The sequence below is a fragment of the Electrophorus electricus genome, chromosome 13 (assembly GCF_041902795.1).
Source record: "Electrophorus electricus isolate QZ-2024a chromosome 13, ASM4190279v1, whole genome shotgun sequence".
Classification (NCBI taxonomy): Eukaryota; Metazoa; Chordata; class Actinopteri; order Gymnotiformes; family Gymnotidae; genus Electrophorus; species Electrophorus electricus.
This window is the reverse complement of record NC_137509.1, coordinates 5,714,885-5,739,487: the sequence shown is the minus strand read 5'-3', so window position 1 is coordinate 5,739,487 and position 24,603 is coordinate 5,714,885. Positions and strand designations below refer to the sequence as shown.

General features: G+C 35.5%; 1 long non-coding RNA gene across 1 annotated transcript; it reads right to left on the bottom strand.

Annotated features, from left to right (window-relative positions):
• Nucleotides 1–2,162: 2,162 nt before the first annotated feature.
• On the bottom strand, nt 2,163–2,835 carry LOC145643473 (uncharacterized). The gene is made up of 2 exons (XR_014115908.1): nt 2,761–2,835; nt 2,163–2,226 (listed from the first exon to the last, which is right to left on the bottom strand). It is a non-coding gene; the product is annotated as an uncharacterized LOC145643473 (long non-coding RNA).
• Between the last annotated feature and the right edge of the window lie 21,768 nt (nt 2,836–24,603).

Sequence of the window (24,603 nt, the reverse complement as noted above, 5' to 3'; positions counted from 1 at the left end):
GCTAGTATATGAAGCCTTATGCACTTGCTTTCTTTGGGGAAGAACTGCACCTTCCTCATTTCCATACCTGTCTTGAAGTTGATTAACCTGTAAGATTATCAGTTTCGATATGTTCTTAAAGTTCTTTAATATATCTGTCAGTAACAAACTGACCCATTTATTTATCTTTATACCACTTTCCTTTTTCCACACACACACAAAGTGTCTTTTTGCTGAAGATGTGACCCTGGCCTTGGTTCAGTGTGGCTCTGTGAGTGCTCATATGGAGAAACCAATCAGACATTTGAATGACGTCTGGGTTCGTTCATAACAATTTTAAGACCAGTCTACTTTATCTGGGAGCCTATAAGCTATAAAGAGATCCAATATTTTACAAATACAAAAGCTATGATTTGTATTTACCTTTCAGTTCATTTGCAAACTTTTCCTTCTCTGTTTGGTAGCTTCTCTCTCCCTCATCCATAATGTTCTTTGTTCCTGTCATGTAAGAACAAAACTAATCAACCACGTAGTAGAGTGGAGGTCCAGATTAGTCAAACTCTTATTCTTTATTTGAGGACTAATATTTCTAGAGGTAAATCTGGATCTCACTTTGAAGTTCACTGGTCAAATTTTCTTTTTCTTCCTTCACCTGCTCAATGCTCCTATTCATCTCTGGAAAATCAGGATGACAGCAGTATATCAATACATCTGAATGTCAATATAAATAACAGAAGATAAGTAATATATTTCCTGCTTCAGTACTATTCCCTATTGTTATTCTATTAGAATAAGCATCTTTCCTTAGCTAGTATATGAAGCCTTATGCACTTGCTTTCTTTGGGGAAGAACTGCACCTTCCTCATTTCCATACCTGTCTTGAAGTTGATTAACCTGTAAGATTATCAGTTTCGATATGTTCTTAAAGTTCTTTAATATATCTGTCAGTAACAAACTGACCCATTTATTTATCTTTATACCACTTTCCTTTTTCCACACACACACAAAGTGTCTTTTTGCTGAAGATGTGACCCTGGCCTTGGTTCAGTGTGGCTCTGTGAGTGCTCATATGGAGAAACCAATCAGACATTTGAATGACGTCTGGGTTCGTTCATAACAATTTTAAGACCAGTCTACTTTATCTGGGGGCCTATAAGCTATAAAGAGATCCAATATTTTACAAATACAAAAGCTATGATTTGTATTTACCTTTCAGTTCATTTGCAAACTTTTCCTTCTCTGTTTGGTAGCTTCTCTCTCCCTCATCCATAATGTTCTTTGTTCCTGTCATGTAAGAACAAAACTAATCAACCACGTAGTAGAGTGGAGGTCCAGATTAGTCAAACTCTTATTCTTTATTTGAGGACTAATATTTCTAGAGGTAAATCTGGATCTCACTTTGAAGTTCACTGGTCAAATTTTCTTTTTCTTCCTTCACCTGCTCAATGCTCCTATTCATCTCTGGAAAATCAGGATGACAGCAGTATATCAATACATCTGAATGTCAATATAAATAACAAAAGATAAGTAATATATTTCCTGCTTCAGTACTATTCCCTATTGTTATTCTATTAGAATAAGCATCTTTCCTTAGCTAGTATATGAAGCCTTATGCACTTGCTTTCTTTGGGGAAGAACCGCACCTTCCACATTTCCATACCTGTCTTGAAGTTGATTAACCTGTAAGATTATCAGTTTCGATATGTTCTTAAAGTTCTTTAATATATGTGTCAGTTACAAACTGACCCATTTATTTATCTTTATACCACTTTCCTTTTTCCACACACACACAAAGTGTCTTTTTGCTGAAGATGTGACCCTGGCCTTGGTTCAGTGTGGCTCTGTGAGTGCTCATATGGAGAAACCAATCAGACATTTGAATGACATCTGGGTTCGTTCATAACAATTTTAAGACCAGTCTACTTTATCTGGGAGCCTATAAGCTATAAAGAGATCCAATATTTTACAAATACAAAAGCTATGATTTGTATTTACCTTTCAGTTCATTTGCAAACTTTTCCTTCTCTGTTTTGTAGCTTCTCTCTCCCTCATCCATAATGTTCTTTGTTCCTGTCATGTAAGAACAAAACTAATCAACCACATAGTAGAGTGGAGGTCCAGAGTAGTCAGCCACTTATTCTTTATTTGAGGACTAATATATCTAGAGGTAAATCTGGATCTCACTTTGAAGTTCACTGGTCAAATTTTCTTTTTCTTCCTTCACCTGCTCAATACTCCTATTCATTTCTGGAAAATCAGGATGACAGCAGTATATCAGTACATCTGAATGTCAATATAAATAACAAAAGATAAGTAATATATTTCCTGCTTCAGTACTATTCCCTATAGGTATTCTATTAGAATAAGCATCTTTCCTTAGCTAGTATATGAAGCCTTATGCACTTGCTGTCTTTGGGGAAGAACTGCACCTTCGTCATTTCCATACCTGTCGTGAAGTTTATTAACCTGTAAGATTATCAGTTTCGATATGTTCTTAAAGTTCTTTAATATATCTGTCAGTAACAAATTGACCCATTTATTTATCTTTATACCACTTTCCTTTTTCCACACACACACAAAGTGTCTTTTTGCTGAAGATGTGACCCTGGCCTTGGTTCAGTGTGGCTCTGTGAGTGCTCATATGGAGAAACCAATCAGACATTTGAATGATGTCTGGGTTCGTTCATAACAATTTTAAGACCAGTCTACTTTATCTGGGAGCCTATAAGCTATAAAGAGATCCAATATTTTACAAATACAAAAGCTATGATTTGTATTTACCTTTCAGTTCATTTGCAAACTTTTCCTTCTCTGTTTTGTAGCTTCTCTCTCCCTCATCCATAATGTTCTTTGTTCCTGTCATGTAAGAACAAAACTAATCAACCACGTAGTAGAGTGGAGGTCCAGAGTAGTCAGCCACTTATTCTTTATTTGAGGACTAATATTTCTAGAGGTAAATCTGGATCTCACTTTGAAGTTCACTGGTCAAATTTTCTTTTTCTTCCTTCACCTGCTCAATGCTCCTATTCATCTCTGGAAAATCAGGATGACAGCAGTATATCAATACATCTGAATGTCAATATAAATAACAGAAGATAAGTAATATATTTCCTGCTTCAGTACTATTCCCTATTGTTATTCTATTAGAATAAGCATCTTTCCTTAGCTAGTATATGAAGCCTTATGCACTTGCTTTCTTTGGGGAAGAACTGCACCTTCCTCATTTCCATACCTGTCTTGAAGTTGATTAACCTGTAAGATTATCAGTTTCGATATGTTCTTAAAGTTCTTTAATATATCTGTCAGTAACAAACTGACCCATTTATTTATCTTTATACCACTTTCCTTTTTCCACACACACACAAAGTGTCTTTTTGCTGAAGATGTGACCCTGGCCTTGGTTCAGTGTGGCTCTGTGAGTGCTCATATGGAGAAACCAATCAGACATTTGAATGACGTCTGGGTTCGTTCATAACAATTTTAAGACCAGTCTACTTTATCTGGGAGCCTATAAGCTATAAAGAGATCCAATACTTTACAAATACAAAAGCTGTTTTGTATTTACCTTTCAGTTCATTTGCAAACTTTTCCTTCTCTGTTTGGTAGCTTCTCTCTCCCTCATCCATAATGTTCTTTGTTCCTGTCATGTAAGAACAAAACTAATCAACCACGTAGTAGAGTGGAGGTCCAGATTAGTCAAACTCTTATTCTTTATTTGAGGACTAATATTTCTAGAGGTAAATCTGGATCTCACTTTGAAGTTCACTGGTCAAATTTTCTTTTTCTTCCTTCACCTGCTCAATGCTCCTATTCATCTCTGGAAAATCAGGATGACAGCAGTATATCAATACATCTGAATGTCAATATAAATAACAAAAGATAAGTAATATATTTCCTGCTTCAGTACTATTCCCTATTGTTATTCTATTAGAATAAGCATCTTTCCTTAGCTAGTATATGAAGCCTTATGCACTTGCTTTCTTTGGGGAAGAACTGCACCTTCCTCATTTCCATACCTGTCTTGAAGTTGATTAACCTGTAAGATTATCAGTTTCGATATTTTCTTAAAGTTCTTTAATATATCTGTCAGTAACAAACTGACCCATTTATTTATCTTTATACCACTTTCCTTTTTCCACACACACACAAAGTGTCTTTTTGCTGAAGATGTGACCCTGGCCTTGGTTCAGTGTGGCTCTGTGAGTGCTCATATGGAGAAACCAATCAGACATTTGAATGACGTCTGGGTTCGTTCATAACAATTTTAAGACCAGTCTACTTTATCTGGGAGCCTATAAGCTATAAAGAGATCCAATACTTTACAAATACAAAAGCTATGTTTTGTATTTACCTTTCAGTTCATTTGCAAACTTTTCCTTCTCTGTTTGGTAGCTTCTCTCTCCCTCATCCATAATGTTCTTTGTTCCTGTCATGTAAGAACAAAACTAATCAACCACGTAGTAGAGTGGAGGTCCAGATTAGTCAAACTCTTATTCTTTATTTGAGGACTAATATTTCTAGAGGTAAATCTGGATCTCACTTTGAAGTTCACTGGTCAAATTTTCTTTTTCTTCCTTCACCTGCTCAATGCTCCTATTCATCTCTGGAAAATCAGGATGACAGCAGTATATCAATACATCTGAATGTCAATATAAATAACAAAAGATAAGTAATATATTTCCTGCTTCAGTACTATTCCCTATTGTTATTCTATTAGAATAAGCATCTTTCCTTAGCTAGTATATGAAGCCTTATGCACTTGCTTTCTTTGGGGAAGAACTGCACCTTCCTCATTTCCATACCTGTCTTGAAGTTGATTAACCTGTAAGATTATCAGGTTCGATATGTTCTTAAAGTTCTTTAATATATCTGTCAGTAACAAACTGACCCATTTATTTATCTTTATACCACTTTCCTTTTTCCACACACACACAAAGTGTCTTTTTGCTGAAGATGTGACCCTGGCCTTGGTTCAGTGTGGCTCTGTGAGTGCTCATATGGAGAAACCAATCAGACATTTGAATGACGTCTGGGTTCGTTCATAACAATTTTAAGACCAGTCTACTTTATCTGGGAGCCTATAAGCTATAAAGAGATCCAATACTTTACAAATACAAAAGCTATGTTTTGTATTTACCTTTCAGTTCATTTGCAAACTTTTCCTTCTCTGTTTGGTAGCTTCTCTCTCCCTCATCCATAATGTTCTTTGTTCCTGTCATGTAAGAACAAAACTAATCAACCACGTAGTAGAGTGGAGGTCCAGATTAGTCAAACTCTTATTCTTTATTTGAGGACTAATATTTCTAGAGGTAAATCTGGATCTCACTTTGAAGTTCACTGGTCAAATTTTCTTTTTCTTCCTTCACCTGCTCAATGCTCCTATTCATCTCTGGAAAATCAGGATGACAGCAGTATATCAATACATCTGAATGTCAATATAAATAACAAAAGATAAGTAATATATTTCCTGCTTCAGTACTATTCCCTATTGTTATTCTATTAGAATAAGCATCTTTCCTTAGCTAGTATATGAAGCCTTATGCACTTGCTTTCTTTGGGGAAGAACTGCACCTTCCTCATTTCCATACCTGTCTTGAAGTTGATTAACCTGTAAGATTATCAGTTTCGATATGTTCTTAAAGTTCTTTAATATATCTGTCAGTAACAAACTGACCCATTTATTTATCTTTATACCACTTTCCTTTTTCCACACACACACAAAGTGTCTTTTTGCTGAAGATGTGACCCTGGCCTTGGTTCAGTGTGGCTCTGTGAGTGCTCATATGGAGAAACCAATCAGACATTTGAATGACATCTGGGTTCGTTCATAACAATTTTAAGACCAGTCTACTTTATCTGGGAGCCTATAAGCTATAAAGAGATCCAATACTTTACAAATACAAAAGCTATGATTTGTATTTACCTTTCAGTTCATTTGCAAACTTTTCCTTCTCTGTTTGGTAGCTTCTCTCTCCCTCATCCATAATGTTCTTTGTTCCTGTCATGTAAGAACAAAACTAATCAACCACATAGTAGAGTGGAGGTCCAGATTAGTCAAACTCTTATTCTTTATTTGAGGACTAATATTTCTAGAGGTAAATCTGGATCTCACTTTGAAGTTCACTGGTCAAATTTTCTTTTTCTTCCTTCACCTGCTCAATGCTCCTATTCATCTCTGGAAAATCAGGATGACAGCAGTATATCAATACATCTGAATGTCAATATAAATAACAGAAGATAAGTAATATATTTCCTGCTTCAGTACTATTCCCTATTGTTATTCTATTAGAATAAGCATCTTTCCTTAGCTAGTATATGAAGCCTTATGCACTTGCTTTCTTTGGGGAAGAACTGCACCTTCCTCATTTCCATACCTGTCTTGAAGTTGATTAACCTGTAAGATTATCAGTTTCGATATGTTCTTAAAGTTCTTTAATATATCTGTCAGTAACAAACTGACCCATTTATTTATCTTTATACCACTTTCCTTTTTCCACACACACACAAAGTGTCTTTTTGCTGAAGATGTGACCCTGGCCTTGGTTCAGTGTGGCTCTGTGAGTGCTCATATGGAGAAACCAATCAGACATTTGAATGACGTCTGGGTTCGTTCATAACAATTTTAAGACCAGTCTACTTTATCTGGGAGCCTATAAGCTATAAAGAGATCCAATATTTTACAAATACAAAAGCTATGATTTGTATTTACCTTTCAGTTCATTTGCAAACTTTTCCTTCTCTGTTTGGTAGCTTCTCTCTCCCTCATCCATAATGTTCTTTGTTCCTGTCATGTAAGAACAAAACTAATCAACCACGTAGTAGAGTGGAGGTCCAGATTAGTCAAACTCTTATTCTTTATTTGAGGACTAATATTTCTAGAGGTAAATCTGGATCTCACTTTGAAGTTCACTGGTCAAATTTTCTTTTTCTTCCTTCACCTGCTCAATGCTCCTATTCATCTCTGGAAAATCAGGATGACAGCAGTATATCAATACATCTGAATGTCAATATAAATAACAGAAGATAAGTAATATATTTCCTGCTTCAGTACTATTCCCTATTGTTATTCTATTAGAATAAGCATCTTTCCTTAGCTAGTATATGAAGCCTTATGCACTTGCTTTCTTTGGGGAAGAACTGCACCTTCCTCATTTCCATACCTGTCTTGAAGTTGATTAACCTGTAAGATTATCAGTTTCGATATGTTCTTAAAGTTCTTTAATATATCTGTCAGTAACAAACTGACCCATTTATTTATCTTTATACCACTTTCCTTTTTCCACACACACACAAAGTGTCTTTTTGCTGAAGATGTGACCCTGGCCTTGGTTCAGTGTGGCTCTGTGAGTGCTCATATGGAGAAACCAATCAGACATTTGAATGACGTCTGGGTTCGTTCATAACAATTTTAAGACCAGTCTACTTTATCTGGGGGCCTATAAGCTATAAAGAGATCCAATATTTTACAAATACAAAAGCTATGATTTGTATTTACCTTTCAGTTCATTTGCAAACTTTTCCTTCTCTGTTTGGTAGCTTCTCTCTCCCTCATCCATAATGTTCTTTGTTCCTGTCATGTAAGAACAAAACTAATCAACCACGTAGTAGAGTGGAGGTCCAGATTAGTCAAACTCTTATTCTTTATTTGAGGACTAATATTTCTAGAGGTAAATCTGGATCTCACTTTGAAGTTCACTGGTCAAATTTTCTTTTTCTTCCTTCACCTGCTCAATGCTCCTATTCATCTCTGGAAAATCAGGATGACAGCAGTATATCAATACATCTGAATGTCAATATAAATAACAAAAGATAAGTAATATATTTCCTGCTTCAGTACTATTCCCTATTGTTATTCTATTAGAATAAGCATCTTTCCTTAGCTAGTATATGAAGCCTTATGCACTTGCTTTCTTTGGGGAAGAACCGCACCTTCCACATTTCCATACCTGTCTTGAAGTTGATTAACCTGTAAGATTATCAGTTTCGATATGTTCTTAAAGTTCTTTAATATATGTGTCAGTTACAAACTGACCCATTTATTTATCTTTATACCACTTTCCTTTTTCCACACACACACAAAGTGTCTTTTTGCTGAAGATGTGACCCTGGCCTTGGTTCAGTGTGGCTCTGTGAGTGCTCATATGGAGAAACCAATCAGACATTTGAATGACATCTGGGTTCGTTCATAACAATTTTAAGACCAGTCTACTTTATCTGGGAGCCTATAAGCTATAAAGAGATCCAATATTTTACAAATACAAAAGCTATGATTTGTATTTACCTTTCAGTTCATTTGCAAACTTTTCCTTCTCTGTTTTGTAGCTTCTCTCTCCCTCATCCATAATGTTCTTTGTTCCTGTCATGTAAGAACAAAACTAATCAACCACATAGTAGAGTGGAGGTCCAGAGTAGTCAGCCACTTATTCTTTATTTGAGGACTAATATATCTAGAGGTAAATCTGGATCTCACTTTGAAGTTCACTGGTCAAATTTTCTTTTTCTTCCTTCACCTGCTCAATACTCCTATTCATTTCTGGAAAATCAGGATGACAGCAGTATATCAGTACATCTGAATGTCAATATAAATAACAAAAGATAAGTAATATATTTCCTGCTTCAGTACTATTCCCTATAGGTATTCTATTAGAATAAGCATCTTTCCTTAGCTAGTATATGAAGCCTTATGCACTTGCTGTCTTTGGGGAAGAACTGCACCTTCGTCATTTCCATACCTGTCGTGAAGTTTATTAACCTGTAAGATTATCAGTTTCGATATGTTCTTAAAGTTCTTTAATATATCTGTCAGAAAGAAATTGACCCATTTATTTATCTTTATACCACTTTCCTTTTTCCACACACACACAAAGTGTCTTTTTGCTGAAGATGTGACCCTGGCCTTGGTTCAGTGTGGCTCTGTGAGTGCTCATATGGAGAAACCAATCAGACATTTGAATGACGTCTGGGTTCGTTCATAACAATTTTAAGACCAGTCTACTTTATCTGGGAGCCTATAAGCTATAAAGAGATCCAATACTTTACAAATACAAAAGCTATGTTTTGTATTTACCTTTCAGTTCATTTGCAAACTTTTCCTTCTCTGTTTGGTAGCTTCTCTCTCCCTCATCCATAATGTTCTTTGTTCCTGTCATGTAAGAACAAAACTAATCAACCACGTAGTAGAGTGGAGGTCCAGATTAGTCAAACTCTTATTCTTTATTTGAGGACTAATATTTCTAGAGGTAAATCTGGATCTCACTTTGAAGTTCACTGGTCAAATTTTCTTTTTCTTCCTTCACCTGCTCAATGCTCCTATTCATCTCTGGAAAATCAGGATGACAGCAGTATATCAATACATCTGAATGTCAATATAAATAACAAAAGATAAGTAATATATTTCCTGCTTCAGTACTATTCCCTATTGTTATTCTATTAGAATAAGCATCTTTCCTTAGCTAGTATATGAAGCCTTATGCACTTGCTTTCTTTGGGGAAGAACCGCACCTTCCACATTTCCATACCTGTCTTGAAGTTGATTAACCTGTAAGATTATCAGTTTCGATATGTTCTTAAAGTTCTTTAATATATCTGTCAGTAACAAACTGACCCATTTATTTATCTTTATACCACTTTCCTTTTTCCACACACACACAAAGTGTCTTTTTGCTGAAGATGTGACCCTGGCCTTGGTTCAGTGTGGCTCTGTGAGTGCTCATATGGAGAAACCAATCAGACATTTGAATGACGTCTGGGTTCGTTCATAACAATTTTATGACCAGTCTACTTTATCTGGGAGCCTATAAGCTATAAAGAGATCCAATACTTTACAAATACAAAAGCTATGATTTGTATTTACCTTTCAGTTCATTTGCAAACTTTTCCTTCTCTGTTTGGTAGCTTCTCTCTCCCTCATCCATAATGTTCTTTGTTCCTGTCATGTAAGAACAAAATTAATCAACCACGTAGTAGAGTGGAGGTCCAGATTAGTCAAACTCTTATTCTTTATTTGAGGACTAATATTTCTAGAGGTAAATCTGGATCTCACTTTGAAGTTCACTGGTCAAATTTTCTTTTTCTTCCTTCACCTGCTCAATGCTCCTATTCATCTCTGGAAAATCAGGATGACAGCAGTATATCAATTCATCTGAATGTCAATATAAATAACAAAAGATAAGTAATATATTTCCTGCTTCAGTACTATTCCCTATTGTTATTCTATTAGAATAAGCATCTTTCCTTAGCTAGTATATGAAGCCTCATGCACTTGCTGTCTTTGGGTAAGAACTGCACCTTGCTCATTTCCATACCTGTCGTGAAGTTTATTAACCTGTAAGATTATCAGTTTCGATATGTTCTTAAAGTTCTTTAATATATGTGTCAGTTACAAACTGACCCATTTATTTATCTTTATACCACTTTCCTTTTTCCACACACACACAAAGTGTCTTTTTGCTGAAGATGTGACCCTGGCCTTGGTTCAGTGTGGCTCTGTGAGTGCTCATATGGAGAAACCAATCAGACATTTGAATGACGTCTGGGTTCGTTCATAACAATTTTAAGACCAGTCTACTTTATCTGGGAGCCTATAAGCTATAAAGAGATCCAATACTTTACAAATACAAAAGCTATGATTTGTATTTACCTTTCAGTTCATTTGCAAACTTTTCCTTCTCTGTTTGGTAGCTTCTCTCTCCCTCATCCATAATGTTCTTTGTTCCTGTCATGTAAGAACAAAACTAATCAACCACGTAGTAGAGTGGAGGTCCAGATTAGTCAAACTCTTATTCTTTATTTGAGGACTAATATTTCTAGAGGTAAATCTGGATCTCACTTTGAAGTTCACTGGTCAAATTTTCTTTTTCTTCCTTCACCTGCTCAATGCTCCTATTCATCTCTGGAAAATCAGGATGACAGCAGTATATCAATACATCTGAATGTCAATATAAATAACAGAAGATAAGTAATATATTTCCTGCTTCAGTACTATTCCCTATTGTTATTCTATTAGAATAAGCATCTTTCCTTAGCTAGTATATGAAGCCTTATGCACTTGCTTTCTTTGGGGAAGAACTGCACCTTCCTCATTTCCATACCTGTCTTGAAGTTGATTAACCTGTAAGATTATCAGTTTCGATATGTTCTTAAAGTTCTTTAATATATCTGTCAGTAACAAACTGACCCATTTATTTATCTTTATACCACTTTCCTTTTTCCACACACACACAAAGTGTCTTTTTGCTGAAGATGTGACCCTGGCCTTGGTTCAGTGTGGCTCTGTGAATGCTCATATGGAGAAACCAATCAGACATTTGAATGACGTCTGGGTTCGTTCATAACAATTTTAAGACCAGTCTACTTTATCTGGGGGCCTATAAGCTATAAAGAGATCCAATATTTTACAAATACAAAAGCTATGATTTGTATTTACCTTTCAGTTCATTTGCAAACTTTTCCTTCTCTGTTTGGTAGCTTCTCTCTCCCTCATCCATAATGTTCTTTGTTCCTGTCATGTAAGAACAAAACTAATCAACCACGTAGTAGAGTGGAGGTCCAGATTAGTCAAACTCTTATTCTTTATTTGAGGACTAATATTTCTAGAGGTAAATCTGGATCTCACTTTGAAGTTCACTGGTCAAATTTTCTTTTTCTTCCTTCACCTGCTCAATGCTCCTATTCATCTCTGGAAAATCAGGATGACAGCAGTATATCAATACATCTGAATGTCAATATAAATAACAAAAGATAAGTAATATATTTCCTGCTTCAGTACTATTCCCTATTGTTATTCTATTAGAATAAGCATCTTTCCTTAGCTAGTATATGAAGCCTTATGCACTTGCTTTCTTTGGGGAAGAACCGCACCTTCCACATTTCCATACCTGTCTTGAAGTTGATTAACCTGTAAGATTATCAGTTTCGATATGTTCTTAAAGTTCTTTAATATATGTGTCAGTTACAAACTGACCCATTTATTTATCTTTATACCACTTTCCTTTTTCCACACACACACAAAGTGTCTTTTTGCTGAAGATGTGACCCTGGCCTTGGTTCAGTGTGGCTCTGTGAGTGCTCATATGGAGAAACCAATCAGACATTTGAATGACATCTGGGTTCGTTCATAACAATTTTAAGACCAGTCTACTTTATCTGGGAGCCTATAAGCTATAAAGAGATCCAATATTTTACAAATACAAAAGCTATGATTTGTATTTACCTTTCAGTTCATTTGCAAACTTTTCCTTCTCTGTTTTGTAGCTTCTCTCTCCCTCATCCATAATGTTCTTTGTTCCTGTCATGTAAGAACAAAACTAATCAACCACATAGTAGAGTGGAGGTCCAGAGTAGTCAGCCACTTATTCTTTATTTGAGGACTAATATTTCTAGAGGTAAATCTGGATCTCACTTTGAAGTTCACTGGTCAAATTTTCTTTTTCTTCCTTCACCTGCTCAATACTCCTATTCATTTCTGGAAAATCAGGATGACAGCAGTATATCAGTACATCTGAATGTCAATATAAATAACAAAAGATAAGTAATATATTTCCTGCTTCAGTACTATTCCCTATAGGTATTCTATTAGAATAAGCATCTTTCCTTAGCTAGTATATGAAGCCTTATGCACTTGCTGTCTTTGGGGAAGAACTGCACCTTCGTCATTTCCATACCTGTCGTGAAGTTTATTAACCTGTAAGATTATCAGTTTCGATATGTTCTTAAAGTTCTTTAATATATCTGTCAGAAAGAAATTGACCCATTTATTTATCTATATACCACTTTCCTTTTTCCACACACACACAAAGTGTCTTTTTGCTGAAGATGTGACCCTGGCCTTGGTTCAGTGTGGCTCTGTGAGTGCTCATATGGAGAAACCAATCAGACATTTGAATGACGTCTGGGTTCGTTCATAACAATTTTAAGACCAGTCTACTTTATCTGGGAGCCTATAAGCTATAAAGAGATCCAATACTTTACAAATACAAAAGCTATGTTTTGTATTTACCTTTCAGTTCATTTGCAAACTTTTCCTTCTCTGTTTGGTAGCTTCTCTCTCCCTCATCCATAATGTTCTTTGTTCCTGTCATGTAAGAACAAAACTAATCAACCACGTAGTAGAGTGGAGGTCCAGATTAGTCAAACTCTTATTCTTTATTTGAGGACTAATATTTCTAGAGGTAAATCTGGATCTCACTTTGAAGTTCACTGGTCAAATTTTCTTTTTCTTCCTTCACCTGCTCAATGCTCCTATTCATCTCTGGAAAATCAGGATGACAGCAGTATATCAATACATCTGAATGTCAATATAAATAACAAAAGATAAGTAATATATTTCCTGCTTCAGTACTATTCCCTATTGTTATTCTATTAGAATAAGCATCTTTCCTTAGCTAGTATATGAAGCCTTATGCACTTGCTTTCTTTGGGGAAGAACCGCACCTTCCACATTTCCATACCTGTCTTGAAGTTGATTAACCTGTAAGATTATCAGTTTCGATATGTTCTTAAAGTTCTTTAATATATCTGTCAGTAACAAACTGACCCATTTATTTATCTTTATACCACTTTCCTTTTTCCACACACACACAAAGTGTCTTTTTGCTGAAGATGTGACCCTGGCCTTGGTTCAGTGTGGCTCTGTGAGTGCTCATATGGAGAAACCAATCAGACATTTGAATGACGTCTGGGTTCGTTCATAACAATTTTATGACCAGTCTACTTTATCTGGGAGCCTATAAGCTATAAAGAGATCCAATACTTTACAAATACAAAAGCTATGATTTGTATTTACCTTTCAGTTCATTTGCAAACTTTTCCTTCTCTGTTTGGTAGCTTCTCTCTCCCTCATCCATAATGTTCTTTGTTCCTGTCATGTAAGAACAAAATTAATCAACCACGTAGTAGAGTGGAGGTCCAGATTAGTCAAACTCTTATTCTTTATTTGAGGACTAATATTTCTAGAGGTAAATCTGGATCTCACTTTGAAGTTCACTGGTCAAATTTTCTTTTTCTTCCTTCACCTGCTCAATGCTCCTATTCATCTCTGGAAAATCAGGATGACAGCAGTATATCAATTCATCTGAATGTCAATATAAATAACAAAAGATAAGTAATATATTTCCTGCTTCAGTACTATTCCCTATTGTTATTCTATTAGAATAAGCATCTTTCCTTAGCTAGTATATGAAGCCTCATGCACTTGCTGTCTTTGGGTAAGAACTGCACCTTGCTCATTTCCATACCTGTCGTGAAGTTTATTAACCTGTAAGATTATCAGTTTCGATATGTTCTTAAAGTTCTTTAATATATGTGTCAGTTACAAACTGACCCATTTATTTATCTTTATACCACTTTCCTTTTTCCACACACACACAAAGTGTCTTTTTGCTGAAGATGTGACCCTGGCCTTGGTTCAGTGTGGCTCTGTGAGTGCTCATATGGAGAAACCAATCAGACATTTGAATGACGTCTGGGTTCGTTCATAACAATTTTAAGACCAGTCTACTTTATCTGGGAGCCTATAAGCTATAAAGAGATCCAATACTTTAAAATACAAAAGCTATGATTTGTATTTAGCTTTCAGTTCATTTGCAAACTTTTCCTTCTCTGTTTGGTAGCTTCTCTCTCCCTCATCCATAATGTTCTTTGTTCCTGTCATGTAAGAACAAAACTAATCAACCACGTAGTAGAGTGGAGGTCCAGATTAGTCAAACTCTTATTCTTTATTTGAGGACTAATATTTCTAGAGGTAAATCTGGATCTCACTTTGAAGTTCACTGGTCAAATTTTCTTTTTCTTCCTTCACCTGCTCAATGCTCCTATTCATCTCTGGAAAATCAGGATGACAGCAGTATATCAATACATCTGAATGTCAATATAAATAACAAAAGATAAGTAATATATTTCCTGCTTCAGTACTATTCCCTATTGTTATTCTATTAGAATAAGCATCTTTCCTTAGCTAGTATATGAAGCCTTATGCACTTGCTTTCTTTGGGGAAGAACTGCACCTTCCTCATTTCCATACCTGTCTTGAAGTTGATTAACCTGTAAGATTATCAGTTTCGATATGTTCTTAAAGTTCTTTAATATATCTGTCAGTAACAAACTGACCCATTTATTTATCTTTATACCACTTTCCTTTTTCCACACACACACAAAGTGTCTTTTTGCTGAAGATGTGACCCTGGCCTTGGTTCAGTGTGGCTCTGTGAGTGCTCATATGGAGAAACCAATGAGACATTTGAATGACGTCTGGGTTCGTTCATAACAATTTTAAGACCAGTCTACTTTATCTGGGAGCCTATAAGCTATAAAGAGATCCAATATTTTACAAATACAAAAGCTATGATTTGTATTTACCTTTCAGTTCATTTGCAAACTTTTCCTTCTCTGTTTTGTAGCTTCTCTCTCCCTCATCCATAATGTTCTTTGTTCCTGTCATGTAAGAACAAAACTAATCAACCACATAGTAGAGTGGAGGTCCAGAGTAGTCAGCCACTTATTCTTTATTTGAGGACTAATATTTCTAGAGGTAAATCTGGATCTCACTTTGAAGTTCACTGGTCAAATTTTCTTTTTCTTCCTTCACCTGCTCAATACTCCTATTCATTTCTGGAAAATCAGGATGACAGCAGTATATCAGTACATCTGAATGTCAATATAAATAACAAAAGATAAGTAATATATTTCCTGCTTCAGTACTATTCCCTATAGGTATTCTATTAGAATAAGCATCTTTCCTTAGCTAGTATATGAAGCCTTATGCACTTGCTGTCTTTGGGGAAGAACTGCACCTTCGTCATTTCCATACCTGTCGTGAAGTTTATTAACCTGTAAGATTATCAGTTTCGATATGTTCTTAAAGTTCTTTAATATATCTGTTAGAAAGAAATTGACCCATTTATTTATCTATATACCACTTTCCTTTTTCCACACACACACAAAGTGTCTTTTTGCTGAAGATGTGACCCTGGCCTTGGTTCAGTGTGGCTCTGTGAGTGCTCATATGGAGAAACCAATCAGACATTTGAATGACGTCTGGGTTCGTTCATAACAATTTTAAGACCAGTCTACTTTATCTGGGAGCCTATAAGCTATAAAGAGATCCAATACTTTACAAATACAAAAGCTATGATTTGTATTTACCTTTCAGTTCATTTGCAAACTTTTCCTTCTCTGTTTGGTAGCTTCTCTCTCCCTCATCCATAATGTTCTTTGTTCCTGTCATGTAAGAACAAAACTAATCAACCACGTAGTAGAGTGGAGGTCCAGATTAGTCAAACTCTTATTCTTTATTTGAGGACTAATATTTCTAGAGGTAAATCTGGATCTCACTTTGAAGTTCACTGGTCAAATTTTCTTTTTCTTCCTTCACCTGCTCAATGCTCCTATTCATCTCTGGAAAATCAGGATGACAGCAGTATATCAATACATCTGAATGTCAATATAAATAACAAAAGATAAGTAATATATTTCCTGCTTCAGTACTATTCCCTATTGTTATTCTATTAGAATAAGCATCTTTCCTTAGCTAGTATATGAAGCCTTATGCACTTGCTTTCTTTGGGGAAGAACCGCACCTTCCACATTTCCATACCTGTCTTGAAGTTGATTAACCTGTAAGATTATCAGTTTCGATATGTTCTTAAAGTTCTTTAATATATGTGTCAGTTACAAACTGACCCATTTATTTATCTTTATACCACTTTCCTTTTTCCACACACACACAAAGTGTCTTTTTGCTGAAGATGTGACCCTGGCCTTGGTTCAGTGTGGCTCTGTGAGTGCTCATATGGAGAAACCAATCAGACATTTGAATGACGTCTGGGTTCGTTCATAACAATTTTAAGACCAGTCTACTTTATCTGGGAGCCTATAAGCTATAAAGAGATCCAATACTTTACAAATACAAAAGCTATGTTTTGTATTTACCTTTCAGTTCATTTGCAAACTTTTCCTTCTCTGTTTGGTAGCTTCTCTCTCCCTCATCCATAATGTTCTTTGTTCCTGTCATGTAAGAACAAAACTAATCAACCACGTAGTAGAGTGGAGGTCCAGATTAGTCAAACTCTTATTCTTTATTTGAGGACTAATATTTCTAGAGGTAAATCTGGATCTCACTTTGAAGTTCACTGGTCAAATTTTCTTTTTCTTCCTTCACCTGCTCAATGCTCCTATTCATCTCTGGAAAATCAGGATGACAGCAGTATATCAATACATCTGAATGTCAATATAAATAACAAAAGATAAGTAATATATTTCCTGCTTCAGTACTATTCCCTATTGTTATTCTATTAGAATAAGCATCTTTCCTTAGCTAGTATATGAAGCCTTATGCACTTGCTTTCTTTGGGGAAGAACCGCACCTTCCACATTTCCATACCTGTCTTGAAGTTGATTAACCTGTAAGATTATCAGTTTCGATATGTTCTTAAAGTTCTTTAATATATCTGTCAGTAACAAACTGACCCATTTGTTTATCTTTATACCACTTTCCTTTTTCCACACACACACAAAGTGTCTTTTTGCTGAAGATGTGACCCTGGCCTTGGTTCAGTGTGGCTCTGTGAGTGCTCATATGGAGAAACCAATCAGACATTTGAATGACGTCTGGGTTCGTTCATAACAATTTTATGACCAGTCTACTTTATCTGGGAGCCTATAAGCTATAAAGAGATCCAATACTTTACAAATACAAAAGCTATGATTTGTATTTACCTTTCAGTTCATTTGCAAACTTTTCCTTCTCTGTTTGGTAGCTTCTCTCTCCCTCATCCATAATGTTCTTTGTTCCTGTCATGTAAGAACAAAATTAATCAACCACGTAGTAGAGTGGAGGTCCAGATTAGTCAAACTCTTATTCTTTATTTGAGGACTAATATTTCTAGAGGTAAATCTGGATCTCACTTTGAAGTTCACTGGTCAAATTTTCTTTTTCTTCCTTCACCTGCTCAATGCTCCTATTCATCTCTGGAAAATCAGGATGACAGCAGTATATCAATACATCTGAATGTCAATATAAATAACAAAAGATAAGTAATATATTTCCTGCTTCAGTACTATTCCCTATTGTTATTCTATTAGAATAAGCATCTTTCCTTAGCTAGTATATGAAGCCTCATGCACTTGCTATCTTTGGGTAAGAACTGCACCATGCTCATTTCCATACCTGTCGTGAAGTTTATTAACCTGTAAGATTATCAGTTTCGATATGTTCTTAAAGTTCTTTAATATATGTGTCAGTTACAAACTGACCCATTTATTTATCTTTATACCACTTTCCTTTTTCCAAACACACAAAAAGTGTCTTTAAGCTGAAGATGTGACCCTGGCCTTGGTTCAGTGTGGCTCTGTGAGTGCTCATATGGAGAAACCAATCAGACATTTGAATGACGTCTGGGTTCGTTCATAACAATTTTAAGACCAGTCTACTTTATCTGGGAGCCTATAAACTATAAAGAGATCCAATACTTTAAAATACAAAAGCTATGATTTGTATTTACCTTTCAGTTCATTTGCAAACTTTTCCTTCTCTGTTTGGTAGCTTCTCTCTCCCTCATCCATAATGTTCTTTGTTCCTGTCATGTAAGAACAAAACTAATCAACCACGTAGTAGAGTGGAGGTCCAGATTAGTCAAACTCTTATTCTTTATTTGAGGACTAATATTTCTAGAGGTAAATCTGGATCTCACTTTGAAGTTCACTGGTCAAATTTTCTTTTTCTTCCTTCACCTGCTCAATGCTCCTATTCATCTCTGGAAAATCAGGATGACAGCAGTATATCAATACATCTGAATGTCAATATAAATAACAAAAGATAAGTAATATATTTCCTGCTTCAGTACTATTCCCTATTGTTATTCTATTAGAATAAGCATCTTTCCTTAGCTAGTATATGAAGCCTTATGCACTTGCTTTCTTTGGGGAAGAACTGCACCTTCCTCATTTCCATACCTGTCTTGAAGTTGATTAACCTGTAAGATTATCAGGTTCGATATGTTCTTAAAGTTCTTTAATATATCTGTCAGTAACAAACTGACCCATTTATTTATCTTTATACCACTTTCCTTTTTCCACACACACACAAAGTGTCTTTTTGCTGAAGATGTGACCCTGGCCTTGGTTCAGTGTGGCTCTGTGAGTGCTCATATGGAGAAACCAATCAGACATTTGAATGACATCTGGGTTCGTTCATAACAATTTTAAGACCAGTCTACTTTATCTGGGAGCCTATAAGCTATAAAGAGATCCAATACTTTAAAATACAAAAGCTATGATTTGTATTTACCTTTCAGTTCATTTGCAAACTTTTCCTTCTCTGTTTGGTAGCTTCTCTCTCCCTCATCCATAATGTTCTTTGTTCCTGTCATGTAAGAACAAAACTAATCAACCACGTAGTAGAGTGGAGGTCCAGATTAGTCAAACTCTTATTCTTTATTTGAGGACTAATATTTCTAGAGGTAAATCTGGATCTCACTTTGAAGTTCACTGGTCAAATTTTCTTTTTCTTCCTTCACCTGCTCAATGCTCCTATTCATCTCTGGAAAATCAGGATGACAGCAGTATATCAATACATCTGAATGTCAATATAAATAACAAAAGATAAGTAATATATTTCCTGCTTCAGTACTATTCCCTATTGTTATTCTATTAGAATAAGCATCTTTCCTTAGCTAGTATATGAAGCCTTATGCACTTGCTTTCTTTGGGGAAGAACTGCACCTTCCTCATTTCCATACCTGTCTTGAAGTTGATTAACCTGTAAGATTATCAGTTTCGATATGTTCTTAAAGTTCTTTAATATATCTGTCAGTAACAAACTGACCCATTTATTTATCTTTATACCACTTTCCTTTTTCCACACACACACAAAGTGTCTTTTTGCTGAAGATGTGACCCTGGCTTTGGTTCAGTGTGGCTCTGTGAGTGCTCATATGGAGAAACCAATGAGACATTTGAATGACGTCTGGGTTCGTTCATAACAATTTTAAGACCAGTCTACTTTATCTGGGAGCCTATAAGCTATAAAGAGATCCAATACTTTAAAATACAAAAGCTATGATTTGTATTTACCTTTCAGTTCATTTGCAAACTTTTCCTTCTCTGTTTGGTAGCTTCTCTCTCCCTCATCCATATTGTTCTTTGTTCCTGTCATGTAAGAACAAAACTAATCAACCACGTAGTAGAGTGGAGGTCCAGATTAGTCAAACTCTTATTCTTTATTTGAGGACTAATATTTCTAGAGGTAAATCTGGATCTCACTTTGAAGTTCACTGGTCAAATTTTCTTTTTCTTCCTTCACCTGCTCAATGCTCCTATTCATCTCTGGAAAATCAGGATGACAGCAGTATATCAATACATCTGAATGTCAATATAAATAACAAAAGATAAGTAATATATTTCCTGCTTCAGTACTATTCCCTATTGTTATTCTATTAGAATAAGCATCTTTCCTTAGCTAGTATATGAAGCCTTATGCACTTGCTTTCTTTGGGGAAGAACCGCACCTTCCACATTTCCATACCTGTCTTGAAGTTGATTAACCTGTAAGATTATCAGTTTCGATATGTTCTTAAAGTTCTTTAATATATCTGTCAGTAACAAACTGACCCATTTGTTTATCTTTATACCACTTTCCTTTTTCCACACACACACAAAGTGTCTTTTTGCTGAAGATGTGACCCTGGCCTTGGTTCAGTGTGGCTCTGTGAGTGCTCATATGGAGAAACCAATCAGACATTTGAATGACGTCTGGGTTCGTTCATAACAATTTTATGACCAGTCTACTTTATCTGGGAGCCTATAAGCTATAAAGAGATCCAATACTTTACAAATACAAAAGCTATGATTTGTATTTACCTTTCAGTTCATTTGCAAACTTTTCCTTCTCTGTTTGGTAGCTTCTCTCTCCCTCATCCATAATGTTCTTTGTTCCTGTCATGTAAGAACAAAATTAATCAACCACGTAGTAGAGTGGAGGTCCAGATTAGTCAAACTCTTATTCTTTATTTGAGGACTAATATTTCTAGAGGTAAATCTGGATCTCACTTTGAAGTTCACTGGTCAAATTTTCTTTTTCTTCCTTCACCTGCTCAATGCTCCTATTCATCTCTGGAAAATCAGGATGACAGCAGTATATCAATACATCTGAATGTCAATATAAATAACAAAAGATAAGTAATATATTTCCTGCTTCAGTACTATTCCCTATTGTTATTCTATTAGAATAAGCATCTTTCCTTAGCTAGTATATGAAGCCTCATGCACTTGCTATCTTTGGGTAAGAACTGCACCTTGCTCATTTCCATACCTGTCGTGAAGTTTATTAACCTGTAAGATTATCAGTTTCGATATGTTCTTAAAGTTCTTTAATATATGTGTCAGTTACAAACTGACCCATTTATTTATCTTTATACCACTTTCCTTTTTCCAAACACACAAAAAGTGTCTTTAAGCTGAAGATGTGACCCTGGCCTTGGTTCAGTGTGGCTCTGTGAGTGCTCATATGGAGAAACCAATCAGACATTTGAATGACGTCTGGGTTCGTTCATAACAATTTTAAGACCAGTCTACTTTATCTGGGAGCCTATAAGCTATAAAGAGATCCAATACTTTAAAATACAAAAGCTATGATTTGTATTTACCTTTCAGTTCATTTGCAAACTTTTCCTTCTCTGTTTGGTAGCTTCTCTCTCCCTCATCCATAATGTTCTTTGTTCCTGTCATGTAAGAACAAAACTAATCAACCACGTAGTAGAGTGGAGGTCCAGATTAGTCAAACTCTTATTCTTTATTTGAGGACTAATATTTCTAGAGGTAAATCTGGATCTCACTTTGAAGTTCACTGGTCAAATTTTCTTTTTCTTCCTTCACCTGCTCAATGCTCCTATTCATCTCTGGAAAATCAGGATGACAGCAGTATATCAATACATCTGAATGTCAATATAAATAACAAAAGATAAGTAATATATTTCCTGCTTCAGTACTATTCCCTATTGTTATTCTATTAGAATAAGCATCTTTCCTTAGCTAGTATATGAAGCCTTATGCACTTGCTTTCTTTGGGGAAGAACTGCACCTTCCTCATTTCCATACCTGTCTTGAAGTTGATTAACCTGTAAGATTATCAGGTTCGATATGTTCTTAAAGTTCTTTAATATATCTGTCAGTAACAAACTGACCCATTTATTTATCTTTATACCACTTTCCTTTTTCCACACACACACAAAGTGTCTTTTTGCTGAAGATGTGACCCTGGCCTTGGTTCAGTGTGGCTCTGTGAGTGCTCATATGGAGAAACCAATCAGACATTTGAATGACATCTGGGTTCGTTCATAACAATTTTAAGACCAGTCTACTTTATCTGGGAGCCTATAAGCTATAAAGAGATCCAATACTTTAAAATACAAAAGCTATGATTTGTATTTACCTTTCAGTTCATTTGCAAACTTTTCCTTCTCTGTTTGGTAGCTTCTCTCTCCCTCATCCATAATGTTCTTTGTTCCTGTCATGTAAGAACAAAACTAATCAACCACGTAGTAGAGTGGAGGTCCAGATTAGTCAAACTCTTATTCTTTATTTGAGGACTAATATTTCTAGAGGTAAATCTGGATCTCACTTTGAAGTTCACTGGTCAAATTTTCTTTTTCTTCCTTCACCTGCTCAATGCTCCTATTCATCTCTGGAAAATCAGGATGACAGCAGTATATCAATACATCTGAATGTCAATATAAATAACAAAAGATAAGTAATATATTTCCTGCTTCAGTACTATTCCCTATTGTTATTCTATTAGAATAAGCATCTTTCCTTAGCTAGTATATGAAGCCTTATGCACTTGCTTTCTTTGGGGAAGAACTGCACCTTCCTCATTTCCATACCTGTCTTGAAGTTGATTAACCTGTAAGATTATCAGTTTCGATATGTTCTTAAAGTTCTTTAATATATCTGTCAGTAACAAACTGACCCATTTATTTATCTTTATACCACTTTCCTTTTTCCACACACACACAACGTGTCTTTTTGCTGAAGATGTGACCCTGGCTTTGGTTCAGTGTGGCTCTGTGAGTGCTCATATGGAGAAACCAATGAGACATTTGAATGACGTCTGGGTTCGTTCATAACAATTTTAAGACCAGTCTACTTTATCTGGGAGCCTATAAGCTATAAAGAGATCCAATACTTTAAAATACAAAAGCTATGATTTGTATTTACCTTTCAGTTCATTTGCAAACTTTTCCTTCTCTGTTTGGTAGCTTCTCTCTCCCTCATCCATATTGTTCTTTGTTCCTGTCATGTAAGAACAAAACTAATCAACCACGTAGTAGAGTGGAGGTCCAGATTAGTCAAACTCTTATTCTTTATTTGAGGACTAATATTTCTAGAGGTAAATCTGGATCTCACTTTGAAGTTCACTGGTCAAATTTTCTTTTTCTTCCTTCACCTGCTCAATGCTCCTATTCATCTCTGGAAAATCAGGATGACAGCAGTATATCAATACATCTGAATGTCAATATAAATAACAAAAGATAAGTAATATATTTCCTGCTTCAGTACTATTCCCTATTGTTATTCTATTAGAATAAGCATCTTTCCTTAGCTAGTATATGAAGCCTTATGCACTTGCTTTCTTTGGGGAAGAACTGCACCTTCCTCATTTCCATACCTGTCTTGAAGTTGATTAACCTGTAAGATTATCAGTTTCGATATGTTCTTAAAGTTCTTTAATATATCTGTCAGTAACAAACTGACCCATTTATTTATCTTTATACCACTTTCCTTTTTCCACACACACACAAAGTGTCTTTTTGCTGAAGATGTGACCCTGGCCTTGGTTCAGTGTGGCTCTGTGAGTGCTCATATGGAGAAACCAATCAGACATTTGAATGACATCTGGGTTCGTTCATAACAATTTTAAGACCAGTCTACTTTATCTGGGAGCCTATAAGCTATAAAGAGATCCAATATTTTACAAATACAAAAGCTATGATTTGTATTTACCTTTCAGTTCATTTGCAAACTTTTCCTTCTCTGATTTGTAGCTTCTCTCTCCCTCATCCATAATGTTCTTTGTTCCTGTCATGTAAGAACAAAACTAATCAACCACGTAGTAGAGTGGAGATCCAGATTAGTCAGCCTCTTATTCTTTATTTGAGGACTAATATTTCTAGAGGTAAATCTGGATCTCACTTTGAAGTTCACTGGTCAAATTTTCTTTTTCTTCCTTCACCTGCTCAATACTCCTATTCATCTCTGGAAAATCAGGATGACAGCAGTATATCAGTACATCTGAATGTCAATATAAATAACAAAAGATAAGTAATATATTTCCTGCTTCAATACTATTCCCTATTGTTATTCTATTAGAATAAGCATCTTTCCTTAGCTAGTATATGAAGCCTCATGCACTTGCTGTCTTTGGGTAAGAACTGCACCTTGCTCATTTCCATACCTGTCGTGAAGTTTATTAACCTGTAAGATTATCAGTTTCGATATGTTCTTAAAGTTCTTTAATATATGTGTCAGTTACAAACTGACCCATTTATTTATCTTTATACCACTTTCCTTTTTCCACACACACACAAAGTGTCTTTTTGCTGAAGATGTGACCCTGGCCTTGGTTCAGTGTGG